Below are 25,739 nucleotides of genomic sequence, written 5' to 3'. Positions count from 1 at the left end.
GTGCGGACCCATCTAGCCAGGTGGTCCATCATCAATATCCGCATGTGTTGAGTTTTCCATCTCAACACTCCCCCTCAAGCTCAACTCTATCTCTGCAACTCCAAGTAAGCTTCGAAACTTTCGAAGCTTCGCTGCACCCAATGCCTTTGTGAAAATGTCAGCTATCTGATCCTGTGTGCTGACATATACCAAGTCAATCTCTCATGTAAGTACCTTCTCTCTCACAAAGTGGTAGTGCACCTCAATGTGTTTTGTCCTAGCATGGAACATTGGATTCCTAGCTAGCTGTATGCTACTCATGTTGTCACAATGAATGACAACTAGACGATCTCCCTGCACGTCCAATGCTGCCATAACAGCACCTCTATACTCAGCCTCTGTACTCAATAAAGCAACTGTAGGTTTCTTTTTGCTGCTCCATATAACTGTTGCACTACCAAGGGAAAACATGAATCCACTCGTAGATCTTCTATCTGACATGCTGCCAGCCCAATCTGCATTGTGTATCCAAAGACCTGTACATCCTTACCTGCCTCATTAAAAAGTTCATAATGTAAAGTAGACTTCACATACCTCAATATACGTCTAACTACATCCAAATGAGGCTTTCTAGGCATCTCCATAAACTGACTGACAAGGCCAACAGCATAGCTCAAGTTTGGACTTGTGATAGTCATGTAAATCAAACTCCCTACTATCCTCCTAAACATAGTAGGGTTTTCTATCTCATCCCCAATGTCAGCACTCAGCTTCACGTTTTGGCTCCAATGGTATTGAAAGAGGCTTACATGTTGTCATACCATACTTGGATAACATATCCAAGCCATACTGCCTTTGGGATAGCCATATACCATCATCACATCTGATCACCTCAATATCAAGAAAGTATCTCAGCTCACCCAAATCTTTCATCTCAAACTTCTTCTTCAAGAAGTCCTTAACTTCAGCAATCCCAACCCCCCTCAACACACACACCCACCCACCATGTCGCGACGCCCCCTTCCCCCCCTAATGCCACGACACGACGTGACGTGCCCCCCTCCCCAACATAACATGACATCCCCAATACAAAATCCAATATTGACAAGATACTCCCCAATCTTGTCAGACCATGCTCTAGGTACTTGCTTCAGCCCATAGAGCACCTTCTTTAACCTGCACACATATGTGGAATGCTCTAAATCCTCATAACCTACTGGCTGCTCCATATGCACTTCTTCTTGCAGCTCACCATGCAAGAAGACATTCTTAAAATCCATTTGCTGCAAACTCCAACCTTTGGTTGCTACCAAGGCAATCACACACCCAACAGTTGCCATCCTAGCAACTGGACTGAATGTCTCTTCATAATCTATGCCATATGTTTAAGCATAGTTTTTTGCAACCAGCCTAGCCTTATACCTGCTACTGAACCATCTGCGTTATGCTTGACTTTGTAAACCCACTTACAGCCAATAGCTTTCTTGCCCTTAGGTAAGGGTATCAAATCCCAAGTTTTATTGGCTTCTAATACAACCATCTCCTCATCCATTGCTGCATCCCAATGAGCATGACCACAGCATCCTCAAAACAAGTGGGCTCAACATCCTCGACTAGTTTCACCATATAAGTATAATGGTGAGCCGCATAACCTTCAAAACCAAATCTTTTAACAGGGTATCTGACCCTGCTAGATCTGCGTACCACTGGATCACTCAATGGAACCTTTACATTACTATGAGTTCTCTGTACACCTGGTGTCCTGACTGAAGGAATGCCAAGCTCATCATCCAAACTCTCTGAACCACTAGAATCTCCATCAAATCCCAAATGACTGGTAGACACATCATTACCATCCAGCACTTTCTTCTTTCCTTTAGCCTTCCCTGCAACACTTATAGATCCACCTGAAGATGTGGGACTACTCCTTAGTCTCCCAGACCAAGGGCTCATTGTAGGTATAGTACCAGATGATGTTTCTGGTCCACTAAGACTCCGTGATTCTTGTTTTTCTTTTTGCATATAGTTGTCGTGATCATTATCATCATCTAATACATCACCAGTAGAGGTGCATACCACCTGCCCATCTCATCAAAGCTAACATCCCTACTCACTCTGAACTCACCTGTGACAGGGTTATAATAGCGATACCCTTTCTGCTCTAAAGAGTACCCAATAAAAATACATTTTTCAGCCTTTGGATCAAGCTTCTTCCATAGCTCATCTGGCACATGAACATATGCAACACATCCAAATATCTTCAAGTGTGATACATCGGGCTTCTTGCCAGTAAAGCACTCTTTAGGAGTCATCCCATGAACTGCAACTGTAGGATTTCTGTTCATAATGTAGACAGCGATATGGATAGCCTCATACCAAAAATGTTTGGGCATATTCTTTTCAGCCATTAATGCCCGTGCAACTTCTGCAATATGCATGTTTTTTCTTTCTGCAACACCATTTTGCTGTGGGGTATACTTGTAAGTAAATTGCCTCTTTATCCCATGAGTCCTCAAGAAGCCACTGAACTCATTAGACAGGTACTCTCCCCCTCCATCTGATCTCAAGCACTTTACTTTTAAGCCTATTTCTATTTCAATAGCTGCCTTAAAAGATTTGAAGTGCTCAAACACATCACTTTTTTCCTTCATGAAGTATACCCATAACTTCCTTGAACAGTCATCAATAAATGTGACAAAGTATTTGATGCCACCAAGAGATACATTTTGTGTAGGCTCCCAAACATCTGTATGCACTACATCAAGTATTTTTCTACTCGCTTCTCTATCATGCGAGAAGGGTGGTTTTGACTGCTTACCAAACTGGCATGCTTCACAGACTTTATGCAATTTTGCAACTCTAAAAGAAGGCAACCCTGTAACCAATCCTCTGGACTGTATTAATTTTAGCATTTGCACATTTGCATGTCCAATACGTTTATGCCATAGAAGGCTTTGCCATGCAACCCTTGGAAAACCCAAGCTACCATACAAGGCTCGATTGGTTGCTAAGGGTTTTAAGCAAGAGCATGGTGTCGACTTTGATGAAGTCTTTTCTCCTATGGTCAAGATGACCACCCTATGCTTAGTCTTGGCCTTGGTTGCACATCTTTAACTGGACTTGTACTGGATGGATGCCAGGATGACTTTTTTACATGGGGACTTGCTTGATGAGATTTACATGGAGCAGCCTAAGGGCTTTGCAAACCCTGGTAGGAAACACCTAGTCTGCAAGCTAAAGAAGAGTCTATATGGGCTGAAGTAGGCACCTAGGGAATGGTACCATAAGTTTGATAGTAGCAGTGCTATGGATCTGTGCTTATACACAAAGAAAGCCCGTGACGATTCTTTACTGATTTTGCTACTCTATGTGGATGACATGCTTTTAGCAGAGACAACTCATGAGGAGCTCCGCCTGCGAAAGATCGTAGATGTATGTGGTGCGATAGCATTGACCGTGAGCGCAGGGACTGCAAAGCCTTTGATGAGGTGTACAAGCAGAATTTGGTCTTTCGAAAAGACAAGAAGATTTGTGCCACTGAGACAGGTCAGCCTTTGGCTACAAATTTTGGCAAAGGAGGGATGAAGAACATCTTTCTTAAGGCTCAGCTCAAGAAGAGCTTTGAGATGAAAGATCTAGGACATGCCTCTCATATACTTGGTATGCGCATTACGTGCGATTGATCTCAGGGACTGCTCTATCTGTCACAAAGGGAGTACATTCATAAAGTCCTTGAGTGCTTCTGCATGCAGGATGTTAAGCCTATTAGTTGTCCATTACCTTCTCATGTGAAGGTTTCATAGGCCAATTTTCCGTAGACAGATGAGCAGAGAGCCGATATGGCCAAGATTCCCTATGCGTCAGCCGTGAGCAGTCTTATGCATGCCATGATAGCCACCCGTCCAGATATTGCTTTTGCAGTTGGGGTTGTGGCACGTTATATGGCTACACCTGGCAAGAAACATTGGGATGCTTTGAAGGGTATCATGAGCTACCTAAAGGACACAACAGATATGTGTCTTTGTTATGGCAGCCATGATACAGGGGTACATTGACTTTGATTATGTAGGACATGCAGATAGTAGGAAGTCCACTTCTAGCTATGTGTTCACTTATGCTGGAGGGGCTATGTCTTGGATGTCCAAGGTGAAGAAGTGTATGGCCCTTTCTACTATAGAGGCCGAGTATATTGTAGCCACAGAGGCTTGTAAGGAGGCTATCTGGTTAGGCCGTTTGATTGCAGACCTTGGTATGACAGATGCTATGCCTACACTGCATTTGGATTCTATGAGTGCCATTCAGTTGGCCAAGAATCCGGTCTTCCATGCGAAGACGAAACATATTGAGGTGAGGTATCACTTCATTCGCGAGGTCATTGAGGACAGGTTTGTTGACCTTGTCAGGATTCTGACTAAGTAGAATCCTACAGACTTGCTCATGAAGAGCCTCACTACCGGGCACTTTGCCTCCCTTAGGAGATTGATGGACATTGGATGAGATGATGTCTTTTTTCTCATCCTGTTGTATATGTGTACCTGTACTGTCTTTTCTTTTTCTCTCTCACTAGGGCAGATTTGCCTTTAAGTGGGAGGTTGTTTGGGGTAAAGGCGCCTCCGCCTAGCCGCCCATGTATTACTACACTGACAGTACCCGCCACTGCACACTTCTGGTAGCGGGTGCCCGTCACAATCACTTATTCTTTATTCTTTATTCTTTTAGTGACAGTTTGAATAAAGGAAGGCCTAGCCACACATTGTGGTTGTTGGAGTTCCCACTTTAGAGTCTCTCTCTCTCTTGGCTCTTGCTCTCCATCCGCCATAGCTCTCACCACCAAGCTTCTTCCTCCTGGGTTTCACTTTCCTTTCATAAGAAAGATTCAGCTAAAGTAACAGTTCAATAACATGTCTAGGAATGGAAGAAGCATTCAGGCCTACACTACAGAGATCAAGAACATAGCGGATCAGCTTGCCACCATTGGATCTTCAGTGTCTAAGGATGATATGATTGTAGTGACATTGAATGGACTTGGTAAAGAGTATAAAGCATTTAATATGTCTATTTCTATGAGAGCTGAATCCCCTGATTAGGATGAGCTGATTGCTTTGCTGCTACATGAGGAAGTTAAGCTTGGGCTGAATAGAGGTTCTAGTACGTCTCAAAGCAGAGACATTGTTCTTTACTCTAGCTAGCGTGGTAGAGGCGGCAGAGGCCGTGGCTCTTTTCGAGGTCGAGGAGACACTTGAAATGCTTATGGACAGCATCAACAGAATATCTGGCATGGCACAAATACATAAGGCTAGCATGGATCTGGAAGCTTCAGAGGCAGGGGGAGATCACCCCATGGTAGAGGTGGTGGATCTAGTTCATGGTAGTCAAATGATCAATCAAAAAGAGATAAGGACTATCATTATTGTGGAAGATATGGACACATTGCAAAGGATTGTTACAAGAAGCAAGGAGATATGAAGGCAAAGGGCAATCAATATGGGCACTATGCATCTTCTAGCGGTGCTCATGATGAGCAGGTTGACAAATTGTTTGCCATGCAGCATGTGTCTAAGAATGCATCTAGGCAAAACAGAGATGAGAGATGGTACATTGGTTCAAGGGCTTCAAATCATATGACACCCCATGGAGAATGGTTTGATGAGATGATTGCAGGTTCACATGGTTATGTGTGTACTGGGGATGACACCCAACATGACATTCAGCACACAGGAATTGTTCCGTTGTTGATGCATGATGGCAAGAAAAAGAGCCTGCATGGTGTACTACATGTACCTACAATAACCAAGAATCTTTTGTCAATTGGACATATGGCAGAACAGAACTTGTAGGTGAGATTTAATAGAGATGGATGCTTTGTTGAAGAATATGGTAATGGCCTGCAAATTGATTGCTAGAGGCCGAAGAGATGGCAGAATGTTTACTCTTGATGTGACAATTCCAGAATTGAGAGCAGCCATGTTTGCACATGATGATGGTGTTATACAGGATGTTGAGATATGGCTTAAGCGGATTGGCCACGTGAATGTACAAAAGTTAAAATCTATGCAGCAGAAGGAGATTGTACTTGGATTGCCTAAGTTCAAGGATCATGACTTTGGACATGTATGTGATACATATCAGTTTGGAAAGCAAGCAAGGTTTCCATTTATGAGACCTGTACAGAATAGCTCACGACCCTTGCAGTTGGTACATTCAGATGTATGGGGTCTGTCTCATAATGCTTTGTTTGGTGATGCTCGTTACTATGTATCCTTCATTGATGATTTTAGCAGGTATACTTGGCTTTACATACTGAAAGATAAGGATGATGTGTTTGATGCATTCAAGGACTTCAAGAAACATGCTGAAAATGAGTTGAGATATAAAATTTCATGTCTTAGAGCAAATAGAGGTGGAGAATATGTCTCTAATTACTTTGACAGGTACCTTGCTAAACATGGGATCAGAAGACAATTAACTTGCAGCTATACATCGCAACAAAATGGTGTAGTAGAAAGGAAAAATAGGGTATTGATGGAATCGACAAGAGCTATGCTGAATGAGAAGAGTTTACCAAATGGTTATTGGGCTGAAGTAGTAGTGACTGCTGTCTATGTGCTGAATAGAACCCTTACAGTAGGGATTCATGATGCAACTGTTGAGATATCGAGCTCCACTCGTGATATGCTAGGGTGACTGTTGTGCATTTATGTCACCGACTTGTCAGTTGCAGATGCGGTTGGTACACCGCCCATGAATAATAGCTACATGATAGCTATCCTTATCTACTCTAGTTCGTGGCTCAGTTAGTATGCCACCTTAGTTAGTTGAGTTTGGTTTGAGACCCATATATAGGGTTCTTCTATTTCCTTGTACTAGAGTTCTTTTGGCTTACACAACTAAGAAGAGAAAAACTGTTTTCAGCCTCCACCTTTGTGTGTATTCCTCCATTGTGCAAGCAAGACAGCTACAAGTGAGACTCCTTCCTTCTCTCCCACAATCTTAACATGGTATCAGAGCCTTGTTCGTAGTAAGAAGCTCAAGAAAGCAAGCCAAGCTCGCGGTGTTCTGGTAAGAGGAGCAGTGTTGCTTTCATTTTCTGTTTTGGGAGCAGATCTCTGCAGGTAGCACAGTCGGAAATTGCAAGAGTGCATTGTCTCAGGTTGAGACGCCCTTCGCGGTGAAGCAAGAGGGCAGTATATGCTGCGGGAAAGGGCTTTAGACCATGGCGACCCTGTTTTTTCGATTTGAGGCCATTTCAAGGCCTGTTTTGGAGGCAGAAGTTTTCTGCACGTACTCAGGAAAAGGCCCAGTTTTATGCTGTGCAGCCACTGTTCTACAGGTTGGTGAAAAGTTACTGTATAAATTGCATCGTATGCCTATGCGCAGAGACATTGGGAGTTACAGAATCATCCCTGTTGCTTGTTGATGCAAAATCGTCACTAAGAAGTGACTGTGTGGTCAAATACCACTTTCGTCAGTTTTGCAGATTAGCCCTTGTGAGGCTGAAGTTGTGTTCTTTGCAGTGACAGAATTTTTTGCAGTGTTCTGTAATGGCGTCTGATTCTCTTTCACAGATTGTCACTGGAAAGCTTGACAAGAACAACTTCCAAGCTTGGAAGTTTAGAATGACAAATTTCCTTATGAGAAAAGGATATTGGGAATTCGTTGCAGGAAATGAAGAAGAACCAGTTCTTCCTGATGTTCCCAATCAACAGCAAATGTAGGCATTCAAAGCATGGCATGAGAGAGCCAAGAAAGTTATGTACTGGCTGTCTATCAGTATTTCAGACTCTATGATTGTGCATATTCAAGATGCAAGTACGCCAAAGGAGGCATGGGATACTTTGTCAAAAATGTATAGCACAAATACGCAAGCCAGGAAAATGCAGCTGAAGCAAGAGTTGCATAATGTGCAAAGAGAAAATATGAGCATCAATGACTACCACATGAAGGTGAAGAAGATTGCGGATGCACTTGCTTCCATTGGGTCGCCAGTGATGATGATTTAGTTTCCGTGACCTTGAATGGTCTAGGAAAGGATTATGCACAATTCCGAACATCCATTTCCGTCCGTGAAAGATTTTCTGATTTTGAGGAGTTGATTGCCCTTCTAATTTCTGAGGAGCAGAGAAATGGTGGTGCATCTTCTTCAGGAGGAACTTCAAAAGAAGCTGTCTTCTACTCAAATGCTAGAAGAGGTAGAGGCAGAGGTAGAGGAGACCGATTTGGAGGCCGTGGTAGAAATCAAAATATGCAACAAACTCAAGAAAACCAGTCCTATGGAGGAGGACGTGGTAACTCTAGAGGCAGGGGGAGCCAAAGAGGTCGTAGTGGATGGCAAAGAGGCCAAAATGCAAACAGTAATGTTGAATGCTACTACTGTGGTAAAATGGGTCATATGGCTAAAGACTGCTATAAAAAGCAGAATGACATCATGAATGGAAAATTGCAATAAGGGAATTATGCATCTTCTAGTAGACAGGGTGATGACAGAAATGAGCATTTGTTTATGGTGCAGCACATGAACAATTCTGCGACAAGTGCAGAAGAAAGCAACGATGTGTAGTATGTTGACTCAGGTGCATCAAACCACATGACAGGTCATGCAGAATGGATGGAGGATGCAAGGAAAATGGAAAAACCAGGATAGGGTGATGACAGAAATGAGCATTTGTTTATGGTGCAGCACATGAACAATTCTGCGACAAGTGCAGAAGAAAGCAACGATGTGTAGTATGTTGACTCAGGTGCATCAAACCACATGACAGGTCATGCAGAATGGATGGAGGATGCAAGGAAAATGGAAAAACCGGGATTTGTGGAGACTGGTGATGATATTGCACATCCTATTGTGCAGATTGGAAAAATTCCTTTGTCTATACAGGATGGGAAAAAGAAATACCTGTCCGATGTATTTCATGTCCCGAATATCACCAAGAATCTGGTTTCTGTTGGTCAAATGGTTGAGCAGGGCTTGCAGGTCAGATTGAATCCTCATGGATGCTTTGTTGAGGATATGAAAAATAAAGGTCGCTTGATAGCAAAAGGAAAGAAGAAGGGCACAATGTTTACGTTGGATGCAGACATGTCTGAATTGAGTGCAGCAATGTTTGCACATGGGACCGGTGTAGTTGCAGATATTGATATCTGGCATAAACGCATTGGTCATGTTAATGTACAGCGACTTAAATCAATGCAGGCCCAAAACATTGTTGCAGGATTGCCTAAATTCAAGGTTGCAGAAATGCATAAGGTATGTGCAGCCTGCCAATTTGGAAAACAGGCAAGGAAACCATTTCCTAGACATGTTCAAGAGAGTGAGAAGCCATTGGAATTAATCCACTCTGATGTGTGGACTACTAAAGCTGCATCTCTTGGAGGCTGTCATTATTTTGTCACTTTTATTGATGACTATAGCAGAAAAGTTTGGGTGTATTTTATGAAAAAGAAAAGTGAAGTTTTTGGGCATTTCAAAACTCTTAAAGCTATGGTTGAAAAAGAAATATGCCTGAAAATAAAATGCCTAAGGTCAGATGGAGGGGGAGAGTACCTCTCAAATGAGTTTGCAAGGTTCCTGCAGGAGCATGGCATAAAGTAGCAATATTCATGCAGTCATATCCCACAACAAAATGGAATCGCAGAAAGGAAAAACAGGCATATTGGAGAGGTATCTCGTGCCATGCTCAATGAAAAAGACCTGCCAGATTTTTATTCGGCTGAAGCAGTTGCTACAGCAGTCTACATAATGAACAGGACTCCCACTGCAGCAATATATGGAATGACTCCAGAGGAGAGGTATACTGGTAGGAAACCAGATATTTCTCATTTGAAAATTTTTGGTTGCATTGCCTATGTACATGTGCCAGATGAGTTGAGATCCAAGTTGGATCCAAAAGCTAAGAAGTGCATCTTTATTGGTTACTCTCTGCAGCAAAAAGGGTATAGATGCTATAACCCTTCTACTCGTAAGTTTACAGTGAGCAGAGATGTTGTTTTTGATGAGATGAGTAGCTGGTATAAACCAGTAAATGTGATTGATGATGTAGATGCACAAAATGGTAATGCTGCACAGAATTCACAGCAGCAGTCACAAAATATTAGTGGACCTGGAGCGTCCTCTAGCAGTGGTTCACATTCTTCGCCATGGACTGGCAGATTGAGATCAGGAAAATCTTCTCAAAGCAATGCAGATAGTGGTATGCAAGTTTCACGAAAAGGAAAAGAGAAGGTAGATCAGCCCATGTTTGATGTGAATGCAGGTCACTCTTATGTGGATGGTGAATCCAGTGGCTCAGAACAGAGCATTGATGATGAGTTGGGTATCCCCTCTATTGTTACACCTGGAGTAAGGAAGACTAGGGATGTTTTGAGAGCACCTGGGAGTGAACCTACTTTGCGCAGGTCTACTAGAGCTAGGTATCCTGTGGATAGGCTGAAATATGATGGATTTACAGCCATTCACTATGCATATATGGTCAAAGTGATACAGGAACCAGAACCCACTTCTTTTGAGCAAGCCATGGGAAAAGAAAAATGGGAGAAAGCCATGGATGAAGAAATGGATGCCTTGGAAGCAAATGCTACATGGGAATTGATACCTTTGCCTAAAGGTAAGAGTGCAATTGGCTGTAAGTGGGTTTATAAGGTGAAGCACAATGCAGATGGTTCTGTGAACAAATACAAGGCAAGATTAGTAGTCAAGGGGTATGCACAAACATATGGCATTGACTATGAAGAAACATTCAGTCCGGTTGCAAGGATGGCAACCGTAAGAGCAGTCATTGCTATGGCTGCATCAAAGGGATGGTCTTTACATCAGATGGATGTAAAGAATGCCTTCTTGCATGGTGATTTGCAAGAAGAGGTCTATATGGAGTAGCCACCAGGTTATGTGCATGCTGTTCATCCTGAGTTTGTTTGCAGGTTGAAGAAAGCCTTGTATGGCTTGAAGCAAGCACCTAGAGCATGGTCTGACAAGATAGGGCAGTATCTTGTCACTATTGGCGTTTAGATTTCCAAGGCAGATTTCTCACTTTATGTGAGAAAAACAGAGAAAGGTATTATGCTGCTTGTCATTTATGTTGATGATTTGATTATGACAGGTGACAGTGATGAAGATATCCTTCATGTGAAAACGGTATTGAAGCAAAAGTTTGAGATGAAGGATTTTGGAGAGCTGTGTTATTTCTTAGGCATTGAGGTGATTAGATCACCAAGTGGGATATAGCTCTTGCAGAGGCAGTATGGATTGGACATGCTGTCCAAATATGGGATGACAGGCTGTAAGCCTATTTCAGTTCCTTTGGAGCAGAATGTGAAGCTGAGTGCAGATGCAGGTGAGCTTTTGGAAGACCCTACTATGTACAGATGCATAGTAGGAAGTTTGATTTATATGACTATTACCATGCCAGATTTGAGCTATGCTGTTGGATTGGTAAGTCAGTTTATGCAGGCTCTAAGGAAATTGCATTTGGATGCGGCTAGACGCATACTCAGGTATGTGAAGTCCACATTGCAATATGGACTATTTTATGAGACTGGGGTTCAGATACAGTTGCATGGATACACTGATACTGATTGGGCTGGTAGTATTTCTGATAGACGATCTACCAGTGGGTATGTGTTCTCTTTTGGGAGTGCTGCAGTCACTTGGAGCAGCAAGAAATAACCTACAGTTGCCTTGTCCAGCACAGAGGCTGAGTACAGGGGTGCAGCAATGGCTGCATGTGAGGTAGCTTGGTTGCATAAGCTACTTTATGATATGCATCAATCTATAGATGGGCCAGTTGTCATTTATTGTGACAACATGAGTAGTATACACTTGGCAAATAACCTAGTCTATCATGCTAGAACAAAGCACATTGAGGTGCATTATCACTATGTGCGGGAGAGGGTTTTACTAGGTCTTATTGATCTAGTTTATGTCAGCACAGAGGATTAGGTAACTGACATATTTACGAAGGCATTGGATGCAGAGAAGCTGCGCAAGTTTAGAGACCTGCTTGGTGTGCAGGAATTGGGATTGAGCTCGAGGGGGAGTGTTGAGATTTCGAGCTCTACTCGTGATATGCCAGGGTGACCGTTGTGCATTTATGTCACCGACTTGTCAGTTGCAGATGCTGTTGGTACACCGCCCATGAATAATAGCTACATGATAGCTATCCTTATCTACTCTAGTTTGTGGCTCAGTTAGTATGCCACCTTAGTTAGTTGAGTTTGGTTTGAGACCCATATATAGGGTTCTTCTATTTCCTTGTACTAGAGTTCTTTTGGCTTACACAACTAAGAAGAGAAAAATTGTTTCCAGCCTCCACCTTTGTGTGTATTCCTCCATTGTGAAAGCAAGAAAGCTACAAGTGAGACTCCTTCCTTCTCTCCCACAATCTTGACAGTAACTCCATATGAGAAGTTGTATGGTCATAAGCCTGACATTTCACACTTGAAGGTATTTGGAAACATTTCATATGTGCATTTTCTTGATGAAAAGAGGAAGAAATTGGATCCTAAATCTGTCAAGAGCGTGTTCCTTGGTTATGCACAAGACCGAAAAACTTAGAAGTGTTATGTACCATCTACACATGAGACATTGATTAGCAGAGATGTTGTTTTTTATGAGCTACCATCATGATATGGTAATCCTATTGCAGTGGCTACTGATGGATCATCCAGCACTAGTAATGTTGAAAATACACCTACAATGAGTACATCTATGAGTGGTCCTACAGGTGATGGGTCACCTATAGTAAGTCCTTGGTCAGCATGTTTGCGGAGTCGTACTCCTACATCCACTAACACAGATATGTCAATGAGGGGAAGATTGGATAAGGGAAAAGAAAATATGCTTGAGGATGTGGTAGGTCCACTTACATCAGGTTATGAGTCATCTAATAGCGACAGTTTGGATAGTGAGTTGGGCATTCCATCTATTATGACACCTAGAAAGGCAGAGTCGTTATGTACCACCTCATGAGAGGCAAGCTTAGAGTGAGCCACAGTCATGGAGATCTGAGAGAGTAAGAAAACCAATTGACAGGTTTACATACACTAGTTATTCAGCCCACCATTAGGCATGTATGGCTAGTGTGACAGAGGTTACAAAGAACCTACAAAGTTTGATGATGTAGTTACAGATGATAATTGGTGTGTTGCCATGGATGAGGAGTATACAACCCTAGCTAAAAATGAGACATGGGAATTGGTTGAGTTGCCTGAAGGCAAAGTCCCCATTGGCTATAAATGGATGTACAAGGTTAAGTGCAAGTCAGATGGTTCGTTAGAATGTTATAAGGCCAGGCTGGTTGCAAAAGGGTATGCCTAGCAATATGGCCTTGACTATAAGGAGACTTTTAGTCTAGTGACTAAAATGGCAACAGTCAGAACTTTCATTACTTTGGCAGTATGCAAAGGTTGGAAATTACAACAAATGGATGCCAAGCATGCTTTCTTGAGTGGTGATTTGGTTGAGGAAGTATATATGGAGCAGCCTGAAGGCTATGTTCACCCAAACTTTCCTACACATGTATGTAAGCTGAAAAGGCTTTATATGGAATGAAACAGGCGCCTACAGCATGGAATGCTTAGATCAATAGTTATTTATAGCAACATGGATTTAGATTGGGTGATGCAAATCATAGTCTGTTCATGAAGAAGATAGATCATATTTTGTTCACGAAGAAGACAGATCATGGATATGTATTTCTAGTGGCTTATATAGATGATCTTATCATCATTGGAGATGATGAAGAGGGAATTGCTAAAATTAAATCATGTTTACAAGCTGAATTTAGAATCAAAGACCTTGGTGAACTAAAGTATTTTCTTGGGATTGAGGTAGTCTCTATGCCTTAAGGTATATGGCTGCTATAGAAGCAGTATGCTCATGACATGTTAGAGAAGTATGGTATGGTTGATTGCAAGCCTATGGAGAAACCTCTTGATTAGAATGTCAAGCTACAGATTGATGTTGGGAATGACACAGAGAATGTGACGATGTATCGACAGATGGTGGGCAGCTTGATATACTTGACTAGTACCTGTCCTGACTTATGTCATGCAATGGGGCAATTCATACAGAAGCCTCGCAAACCACATTTAGATGCAGCAAAGAGGATCATGAGATATGTAAAGGGTACTACAGATTATGGCCTATTTTATGCATATGGAAAATCTCTTGACTTGACAGGGTTTACTGATGTTGATTGAGCTGGTTGTGCCTATGACAGGAGGTCAAGCAATGGTTATGCATTTGGATTGGGCAACAATATGATTAGTTGGAAGAGTAAGAAACAACCTACTGTTGCAATGTCAAGTATAGAAGCTGAGTATAGAGGAGCTACCTTAACGGCTTGTGAAGTAGTTTGGTTGATGAAACTGCTGAAAGACTTGGGAATATAGCTGGAAAGCAGAGTGATATTGCATTGTGATAACCTCAGTAGTGTTATGTTGGCTAGCAATCATGTCTACCATGCTAAGTCCAAACATATTGAGATTCACTACCATTTCATCAGAGAAATGGTTCTTACAAGGTAGATTGAATTGATTCATGTGAAGACTGAAGACCAGACAACATACATATTTACCAAGTCACTTGGTAAAGAAAAGTTCATATAATTCAGACAACTACTTGGATTTTATCAGATGGTTTGAGGTTGAGGAGGAGTGTTAAGATATCAAGCTCCCGTTACTCTTAAGTCAGTCTATCTTTATGTGTGTGACTAACATTAGCTGGATATAGTTGTACATGTGTGTGACATTCAATTAGTCAGTGTAGTCAGCGACTTAATCACAGTTAGTCTTGGTTAGTCATACCTATGTGTGTAAGTCTCTTTTAGTTAGTATGATGGAAGAATAATGGAACAAGAACAACAATGAGCTGAGGCTCATCTTCCACTCCACTTTGTTTCTCCCCTCTCTTCCAACATAAATTGCAAGGCCCGCCACCTAGGAGCAGACACCCACAACCCCACAAGGCTAAGAACCCCACCTCTAATCCTAGGAGGCCAAGACGCAACTATAGACATTGACGTAGTCATGATGGGTCCCCAAGACCCTATTGCAAGCACAAGGCTATTACAAGGGTAATGCATGGATATGGATTCCTAAGGCCAAAACGGCCAAAGGCACTAATCGAACACTGCCCTCAAGCTTGACCACACAAGGCCACATAACACATCCAAGGCCAAGGCCACAAAAGCCTCTAGATTCAAAGCCCTAAGAATCACAATCACACAAACCAGTGAAGATTGAGCGAGTCTATCGACACAAACCACAGCCTACTACTCACACACATGCCATGACTAGTCTTATAGCTCATGGAATGTCACTCAAATGTCGCAATGCATCATCAGCAAGCCACAGCCCACTAGCCTACTATACAAAAGGCCCAACCACAAGCTCAAGAATAACCAAAATGGCCACCATCAACTCTGAACTCTCTAGTTCTGTCAAACCCCAACCCCCCATTGGCCTTAGACCCTCTTATGAGGCGACGATTGATTCTGACTCTGGCCTTGGACTTAGTGGAGAACACATGGGATGACTTGGTTGCATGTCTTAGATGCTTAGATGCCACCTTCATGGCGCTTGCTAAAAGCTATGACTGCTTAGACTTGGGATTCTTGGACGAGCCTATAGCAATAGAAGTAGGTACACTCCCTTTTTCTTGGGAAGAATCAAAATTTGTGTTTGTCAAGGCTTCCAAGGTAGCTGAGGAGTTGATTGCCACCAACCTTTCCCGTGAACAAGCGGCACAAAAACAATGCCTCATCACCTTATATGACAAGTGTACAGCTTATGCCAATGATCAAGAGAAAGAAGACTTGAAACAACTTGTTGATAGCGACTCTCCTTTCTTGAGGAAATGGTATGCTCTTCACCTTCAATGGGAGCTCGAAGGATGTCATATCATTGGCAAATGCAGAGCAACGATGTGCAGTCAAAACATTGAAGTATGACTCAACTTATGTCACTTCAACCTCTTATAGGGTATTGACGACCATACCGACGGAAGAACACATTCAGGGACATCCCTACTTAGATAGCATCCTCACTGAGGGGGAACTGCACATTGCTAGTCGTGTAGACTCCGGTGACTTCTTGCTCAATATCCTTACTTAGATCACCCATATGTAGGCATTTGACCTTTTGACATGGACTGATACGCTCTTATGGAATATAATCCAAACTTCTATGCTTGGATCATGTGAAAGTAAAACACTATACCCATGCATGCCCTCTACCCTCTAACCTTCAATCCTAGGAAGGATTCTTCTCAATTTCGAGGTGGAGGGGGTAAGGTGAATCAAAATCAAATCAAACACATAAGGAAACAAGAAAAGGGAAAACATACCTTAAAAGCCTCAATCCACACCTAAGAATAGAAAATGAAGGAAAACATTAACTCCAATTGAGAAAAATGTCACAAAATTTTGAAATAATGCTTGAAGGAAAAGTCTATTTATGTACTAAAAACGTTTCAATTTAGCAAGCATGAAATCTTTTCTTTTAGCAAGTAACTATTTTGGAAAGCACTAATGGTGAACCATGGTTCATGGCATGAGCTGAAGGTGTCATAGCAAGACCGAGCCCATCGCCTTCCCCTCACAGAAGAGGAAAGAGTGAAGTATGGCCTTTCCCTTGGAAACCGCTACAACCAGCTCAAATTCAGGAGCATTCACAACATTGAAGAGGTGGTGGCCAAGGAGGAGGTTGCCAAGAGGGTTGTAGAACAGTGCAACCTCACCAAATACATTGAAAAGTTCCCGACCACACTAAGTGTGTGGAATTCTTAAGGACATACAACCCTGACAAGGAGTGTGGGACGGTAATGTGGGGAGGGGAGAAGGAGCCAAGATTCCACTCAGTAAGGCCTTGGTAGAGAAAGTGATGGGATTGGAACCAAAGGTGGAAAAGAGGCAGAAGAGAGATGATTATGTCATGCTGAAGATGAAAAATGAGAATGTCTTGATAAACGATGGCATAAGCATTCAAGACATCCCTGACTCAAAAGTCAAAATGCAGGCTAAGGTGATCCACTCCCTCTTCTCTAGCCAAAGATACAACTCACTTATGCACAGGATCAACGTACATGTACTGGAGAGCGTGGTGGCTCACTCATTGGGCGAGGTGGATTGGAATGGCTATGTGCGAAAAACCATTGATCAATCCACTAAAGCACTAGCCCTTGGAAGCAGACTGCGCGGCTGGTGGAGAGTCCCTAGCATCAAAAGGAGCTAAGAGAAATAAGCCTTCAGTCAAATCCTCGTTCATTGGGTATGGAAGAATCTTGACCGCTCTTATCCACCAGGAAGCGATAAAGGAGGCACAAGCTGGAGAGGAAGGAGCGGATGGAACACATGATAGGTCACCTTCCCATCATGACAGAGAACAATCGAGCGAGAGGACAATTAGTGTGAAGAGGAGGGAGAATAAGAAGCTCAATCCAATAGAAGGAAATCAAAGAAGTCTAAGAAGAGGATGACACAGGAAAAGCATGAGGAAGAAATAAAGAAAAATGAGAAAGCGGGTTTGCAGAAAGCCAAGAAAGAGTCAAAGAAAGAGGTGGAGGAAAGGAAGAAGACAGAGAGAGAAGAGTTTGAGAGGCTAGAGGTAGAGCCAAAAAGAGTCAAAGAAGAGAGAAAGAGAAAGGCCACTGAAAAGGAGAAGTAGTTGAGGAAGAAGGAAGAGGAAGACATCGAGCTAGCCAAATGCAGTTAAATGGAGCAACAAGGTGAACAAGACAAAATGGACACTTTGAGACTGAGGAGAGATGAGGGCATGGGTTCAAGCATACATGTGCCTGAAGGCATGCCAACCATAGTGCATGAGGGCAAGGGCAAAGCCCCCATTGACCCCATTCCACCCCTCATGGTACCTACCCCCACAACAGCAATGCCTACTCAGGTCACCCCGGCATGGTAGATGCCAATAATCTTATGGCTTGGTTGCAATACTTTGTTAACAAGGAACTGGCTCGAAGCAAAGAGTGTAGAAACCCCAATCGTAGGAGGGCAGAAGAGATCGATACAAACGCTAAGTCAAGGCATGACCCTAAGCAGCAAAAGGTGGAAACTTCCACAACTCCCATCCCCACAACTGTGACGCCACCCACTAACTACAACGAGTATGTTGCGGAGCTACTCTCTCAGTTGGAGAAAGCCAAGGAGGAAAAAAGAATAGCAATGGCTGAGTTGGAAGCTGAGAAAGAGTCATTGGTGGCCTTCCAGTTGGAAAAAACCCGGCAGGTGGCCATGTACCAAAAGGAAATTAGCGAGCTAAAAGCAAAGCTCAGTACCAAGGAAGAAAAGGAGGAAACCTAGAGCAAACAACTTGAGGATGAGAACCAGGAGTTGGTTGGACTACAACGTGAATATGAACTCTTAATAATGTAGCATGAGGACCTTAATAATGTAGCATGAGGACCTGGAAGCTCAGCTCAAGAGAGCCCACAACTGGGCATGGATGAGCTTGCTGCAAGAGAAACAAAAAGAGAGTAGGGAGAGGAAGAGCATCACCGAGAGGTCGAAGACCTAGCAGTAAGGGTGATGCCAAAGATAGATAATCAAGAGAGGTTGGAGAGAGAGATCGAGCACCTAGAAAAGGAGAAGGAGGGGATAAGTCAGAAGTGGAAAGAACAAGAATTGGCAATAACATTCTTAACACAAAGGCAGGGGGAGAGCTTCGAGGAGATGACGAAGAGAGCAGAAGAGTGGGCAACCTACAATGAAAGGAGGGTGAAAACCTTGGCACGCCATCTGGCTCAAGCAGAGAAAGATAGAGTACTTGTTGAAAGCAGAGAAGAGGCCACCCAAGTGGTCTTTGAAACTCAGCAATGCGCCTTCTTGAATACCTTACTGGATGCCACACAAGCAGAGGAAGGAGAATCCATAGAAGTTGTAAAGAAGAAGCTAGGGATAGCATGTGCAAGGCCCTGAGAGCAGGACTGTAGATGCCACCACAACCCATGGGAGTTGGGCTTAGCCTTGAAGAGCAGTGCCACTATCTCATTTTGGCAGGCTTAACCCCATAAGAAGTTGAAGCACTTGGATTCATAGAAGGGGCACAGCAAGAACCAAGGCAGGAGGAGGAGGAGGCTAAAATAAACTTTGAAATGGGACCACAGGAGGAAGAGCTTGTCCCACCACCTCCTTCCCCACGACCAAATGAGTAGCAACAAGCAGATACCTCCATACAAAGAAAGGTGACATTGAGAGAAAGGAGAAAACAAATGGTGGAGTCACTTGAAATGCTTGAACAAATAAGCAGTGCCTAGGTCTTGGCGGTTGAGCGTGAGCTCCCTCTACAAGTGGTGACAACTGAAGGTACTGGCCTAGATGGTGGAACAATACAACCTTACCAAGTACTTGGAGAAGGTGGGACAAGACATAGACCATAGTAAGTGCACTGAATTCCTGAGGACTTCAACATCCAAGGAACAGTGGCATAGTGACTGTCAGAGAAGGCGAGACTTCTAGAAGTGTGGCGGTTCTCCTTAGCCCAGAAATTGTAGAAAAGGAACTTGGGCTAGCAAAGAAGCCAGAAAGAAGACCCAAGAGAGATGTGTATGGAATGATAGGGATGGACAAAGGAAGGGTCTACACCAATGATGGCATTAGCCTAGTAGATATTCAAAATCCCACCATTCGATTGCATACTAAAATGATCCATATACTCTTTTCAAGCCAAACATACAATGCTCTTATGAGTAGAATCATGGTAGCCTTCTTGGAAAGCTTTGTAGCCGCCATGGATGAGGTGAACTGGAATGCCTACATCCAAAAAAAAAAAACACGCCTCAGCAAGGGTACTAGCCACAGCACCACCACTACAAAATTTGAAAGGAAAAAGTTGCCTCCGAGGCCTCAATCATAGGTTTTGGAGGAGTCTTAATAGCCATCATCCAGGAAGCACTAGAGGAGGCAAAGAGAGAGGTGGTAGAGGAAACCTCAAAGCCATCACCAGCTCACTAGGAGCCATCACCAATCCGTGAGGAGCACCACTGTGCCACTCCATTGAGCCTGATCATCTTGATGTTAGGAGGAGAACATGAGAGAGAAGAAACCCTTAAAGAGCAACAGGACAACATGAAAAAAGTGTCAAGAATCGCTTGATGGGGGGATTTGCTTGAGCTGTTGTGCCAAACGCACATTGTATACACAAGAGGAAGCTCACTCAATAACACAAGAAGAGAGATGGAGGCCAAAACGTTTTCTTGCTGGTTTCTTCTTCTTCTTCCACACACTATACAATGTACACAAAGTATAGATAAGATACAACATAAAGGAAAGTGGCCTACTAAGTCACATAGTGCATAATCGACTACACTAATCAACTGGCGCTATGTCTTTGCCAGTTGTAGGTAGGTGTAACAAACTAAATATAATAAGTGACAAGTCAATGGCCATGTGAGTATTATAATGACCACCAACATGCTAAGTGTAGATGTGTGGACCCATCTAGCCAGGTGGTCCATCATCAATGTCTGCACGTGTTGAGCTTGCCATCTCAACAAAAAGTCATTAATGAAAAGGAGCATGACAAATCACCTCAATCCCAAGAAGACTTGAGCAAAAGGATAGTTAGTGAGCAGCAAGGCGGCTCAAAACTCTTAAGCCAAGAGGAAATAAGGAAGATTACCCTCAAAATCCCCATATAGAAGGCCCGCTCCACCATTGAGAAAAACAGAGAACTATACAGGGTAGAGGAGGAGTTAAAAAGGGTAGAAGAAGAGAGCTGAAGGAGGCAAGAAGAGGAGGAAGAAAGCCTAATAAAACAAGAAGAAGAGGAGATTTCCCTTGCATTCAGAGATCTGTGGGGCAACCCTCCTGATCTCAAGAATTGGCGATGATGAGCCTAGCAAGGGGAGGATGTACTGAGTACAAGTGTAGCAATGGAGGAAGCTGATCAGTGGTGGAAAGCAATGGTAAAACCCCAATGCACCCCATCCCACCAATCTTGGCCACATTGACAATCACCCCAACATAGGGTGCTGCAGAGGGGGCAGTGAATGAAAGCAGTGGCTTGGGTATAGTACCTAGTTGGCAAAGTACAAGAGATTGCACTGCACCTAGCAAAGGAACCCCTCTTGCAGGAACCAAGAGACCAATTGTAGCTGATGTTGAGTCATGCCAAGGGCCAAAGGTACCGTGCAGAGAAGTATCAACTTTGGTGCCTTCGGCCATGATTCATAATGAAGATCAAGATGAATTGGTGAAGGAATTTCAAAGCAAACTTCACAAGGCAACTGATGACAAAAAGGCCACACTTACTAAGCTCAAAAAAGGAAAGGGTGCATTCGTAGACTACAAGGTGATGACGATCATTAATAGGGAAATGATTTCATTAAAAGAGGCCCTGAAGGAGAGAGAGAGGCCTAAAATTGGAATCAAAGAGCTGAAGAGGCAAAAAGAATAGGCTATGAAGGAGCTGCAAGATGCACGAACCAATAGGATGAGGAGAACAAGAGGACATTAATGGATCTGTACAACCATTTGCAATCAGTTCTCCATGAGTACGACATACTTAAAGAGTAGGTGATGAGAAAAACCCATGAGCTCGAGCAAACGAATACACCATGGTAGAAGCAAGAGCAAGTAATTGCCACTCTAGCAGTAGCCTAGTACCACAACCAAGGGTTAGAGCAGATGAACGAAAAAGCAAAAGAATGGGCATCCAAAAACAAAGATCGAATCAGAAACTTGGCCTACAGCAGTTGGCGCATGTTGAGAGTGAGTGCCTTCTAGCAAAAAGCAAAGCCACACAACTGTTGATAGAGGAATACTGGAGCAACAACATGTATTCTTACAAAGAATAGTGTTGAATGCCATGAAACAGGAGGAGAAGAGATGGCAAAGCAGCTTAAGGGAAAATTAGACTTGACTAGGAGGGCTCTATAGCATGGACTACATGACGAGGCAACCGGGACTAGCACCAATTTGGGACTGGAAGAGCAAATGTGCTCACCTACTCTCAATTGTCTTAACCACATAAGAACTCACTTTGCTAGGGCTCAAGGAGCTAGAACTGCCAATACAACCATTGCAATAGGAGCCACTAGAGCCACCCAGGAGAGGAAGGACCTGATTTCGAAATGGATCATCAAGAGGAGGAGAAAATGGAGGAATCAAATCCCCCTATGCCACCACAAGAGCAAATAGAAGAGCAAGGGGAGGAAGTAGGGCCACCTGAACAAATGGTGTAGGCAAGGCACAGGTGTAGGGAACAAGTGGATCGTGCCCATAGAAAGTTTCAAGCTAGGACACCACAAGTTCCTCAAGTGGCCATCCCTCAGAGTGAGGGGTGCGATCCCATCAATTAGGGCTAGGAACTTGTAGTGTGGGAGAAATGGGAGAACAATAGCCCCTTTGAGTTCTCTTTCACTTTCCCTGCTCATTGGGCATAGTACTATCTCCTGGGTGGTGGAGGATATCATCAAGCTTTTAGCTACTCTGGGAAGGAGATGGCTAGAGGAACGAAGGGGAGGCATCCCACAAGGCGGTGGCAAAAACCTGCCAACTATTGGGAAGACAAGGCATAGGTACCCTGAAGGGTGGAGGGATATGAGACACATCCAAGATGGCACCCGAACATTTGGGACTCTAGCTTGGAAAAACCAAACATGGAAAATCTCAGTAGGCTTCATTTTGAATATTTGGTTCTTTTTATTGTCTAATGATGCAATCGATGTTCATGTGGTATAAAAATTGATATGAGGGTAGAATATGATAAACTTGAGAGCTATGATAAAGAAAATGCAAAACCCACCTCCGTAATCATGAGGCATTAATTAATAATGACCCAAAGAACATGCAAAATAAGTTGTTTTTATAGTAAATGAGAGAAACGATAGTAAGAAATGTTATAAATGGATGAAATATTGTATGTTGATTGCTATTATTGGTCTTTACTATTCTTTGATAAAAAATTTAAAATAATAATTATTTTTAGTAGAAATAAATTTAAAAATAAAAAAAGTAAAAATCATGAAAATTTTAGTTTTTAGCTCTTAAAAATAGAGAAAGATAGTAGACCATATATGTATATATGGTGACTAGTAGGGCGTGAGGGTAGCCTCAACCTACACCCATTCATGTGTTTAAGTGGCCGTTTTAGGAGATGTTTCTATTGGGGGGATTGATATAACATAAAAAAAACTCCACACAATGAGTAGATGTCAAATGAGGATTGAAATCCCAAGTTTTTACATAAAGAGAAATGAATGATTGTGCATTGAAGTGTAGCATTTAGGCTTCATTGAATATATATAGGATTGAAAGCATGGGATAGCATGATTTTGTCTCCTCATTGCAGCAATCCATTAGGGAAAATCATGAAAATAATGTATTCGCACAACATGTGGGTAGTTATTATTTGAAAATTATTTGAGCTTGTGTGTGTAAATTACGGTGAAGTAGTCACCTATGTATGGGAAGCTCACTGTGCTTGAAGTCGATATGGGAAAAATATTGGCACTAATGTCTACAAATGTAGTATTTAGATAGATCGGTTTGTATTATCCATGAACTCCTAGCCACGAGGATGTGAGGGTTGTTTGGTGCATATAGGAGCCCTAGAGCCAATAGAGCTAATGTTAGGTCTCTTTTTGGTCTTGATAGGTGGTGAGTTTGTCTGGAGCTACTAATAAGCGGTAGTTCTTGAACCTTGGCTAATAGGAACCTAGTTAATTATTGTATGCCAAAGAGTGCCGAGAAAGATCCAATATATCTTGATAGAAATCATGAAGCTGAGATTCAACATCCTCTAGCTCCATCATCCCACAATGTTGAGTGATGTTGGATACATGTTAATAGCTCCACCCTCACCTATGACATGGTCCCTCATTGTGCCTCCAACTTACCTTGTGAATACTCTCTTGCTATGAATATGAGCTCCTACCCTCAAGTTGGCCATTCTTGTGTGCTTTCTTTGAGTTCTCTTATATGTGTGTTGTGTTATGTTGATTTCATTCCATATTGTGTTGAGTTGGTGGCATTGCAATGTAGTGCAGTGGGTCTAGTACTCTACCGGAGCCTGAACACAGTCATGGGAGTGCCCCGTGTGGGATTCTGAGGGCTAGACCATCGGACTTGGTATCCTGGTTACTCTGTTAGGAGAAGGAGGAAGCTATAGCATTCCCCTTTCCTCAAAAAGCCACTCTACTCCAAGTGGGAGTGTAACCCCCCTCCCCCCTGATACAAACCCCTAGAGCAAATGTAGCCATTATTATGACACAACCAATTGCGATACCTATAGGAACAATAGACTTGCTAGTGCTTGTTTTTCCCTATCCATATTTAATTGGTTAGTAGAGGAGGATGCACAATTCCATATTAGTGAGTTTCAAAAGTTAATGTTTAGTTGTCAAAATGACATCTTATGATGTTCTTTAATACGACTTTGAAAGAAAGAGTTGTAGTGTGGTATCATAGCCTGAAAGCCAAAACCATAATTACGATAGATTTATTTTATGCGTCCTTTCAAAGAGATTTTTCCCCTAAGATGTGTGGTCAATATTAGTTGGATGTTTTGAATGTAACACGTCAAGAGCATCATAAGAATGGTAAGAAATTGAAGGAGGTGTTCTACAAATTGTGAGCCTCTATTCCTATTCCACCTATAGCCCAACTACAATACTTCCTATATGGATTGGATTTCAACATCCAAGTGTGAGTAGTGTTCCTCTCACTAATATAGATAGTACCATTACACAAGTGAAGGAGATAGAGTCAAAATTACAAGGCTATGCATCTAGGGAAAATCTCTATTCAAGTCTTGGTCTTAACAATAATTTGGCAGTGCCTATAACAAATGGAGGTCAAGGTACAATAAGTCTACCCATAACAAACCCTAATGCAAGAGGATGCATCATGCAAAATATACGTACCTTGCCAACTCCTCTTAATGTTGCTATGGCACTAGCTAGCCAAATGAACCCATTGAATAATGGAATCCAAATGATGAATCCCAATGTAATGCGTCCATCAAGATTTAGCTCTAAGTGGTGTGATGGTCACCCGCAGAATTTCCCTAATGTGAAGTGCGGTATATGTGGAATATTAGGACATATGACCAATACGTATTGGAGTAAAGTTAGTTTACTCCAACAAGGCAATCAATAAACTAGGTGAGTGAATCATCATTCAAATGATGCGAATCCTCAAGGGGAGGGTCCTAAGCAAATCTTGCAAAGGGGAACTAGGGGCCAAAAAATGAAAGAGGTTCAGAATGATGACCCAAGTACAAGTAAAGCTAACCCTAAGCCTATCTTGGTTGACAAGAAGGTTGTAGATACCAATATCTGGGGAGGTCCTCTTAAATTTGGTGTAACCCTCAGACAAACAAGGTGGAAAATCTAGAAAATCTAAAGTAGAAGACAAGGCCGAGGCAAAAGTGGAATGGAAGACAAAGGCGCACCAAGAAAAAAATCAAAAAACACAAGAAGTGTGAAAAATTCCTAAATGAAGGAGAGAGTCACACAAGAAAAAGTGTAAGTCAATACTTTTGTAAAAGAGTGCAAGGTGCACCATGATTCATTTTAAGAGTGCCCTCTCACGCGTGCAAATTGTAAAGGTAGATGGGCGGTACGAAGGAAGCTAGGAAGATAGGAAGACAATGGGAAAAAGGGCCTAGCGCAAAAAAGGGGATAAGGGGATGACCACCCAAAAGGGATTTAGGGTTTTGTATATAAAGTTCAAAAAGTGAATGAGAGCTCATTCTTTAGTGTGTGGCAAAGTGGACAATCGGATATGTAACAATCAAATTCCTAGAATCGG

The sequence above is a fragment of the Lygodium microphyllum genome, chromosome 4 (genome assembly GCF_053477565.2).
Source record: "Lygodium microphyllum isolate KBCC chromosome 4, Lygodium_microphyllum_v1.1.10, whole genome shotgun sequence".
In the NCBI taxonomy this organism is placed as follows: Eukaryota; Viridiplantae; Streptophyta; class Polypodiopsida; order Schizaeales; family Lygodiaceae; genus Lygodium; species Lygodium microphyllum.
Note: the sequence above shows the minus strand (reverse complement) of the source record.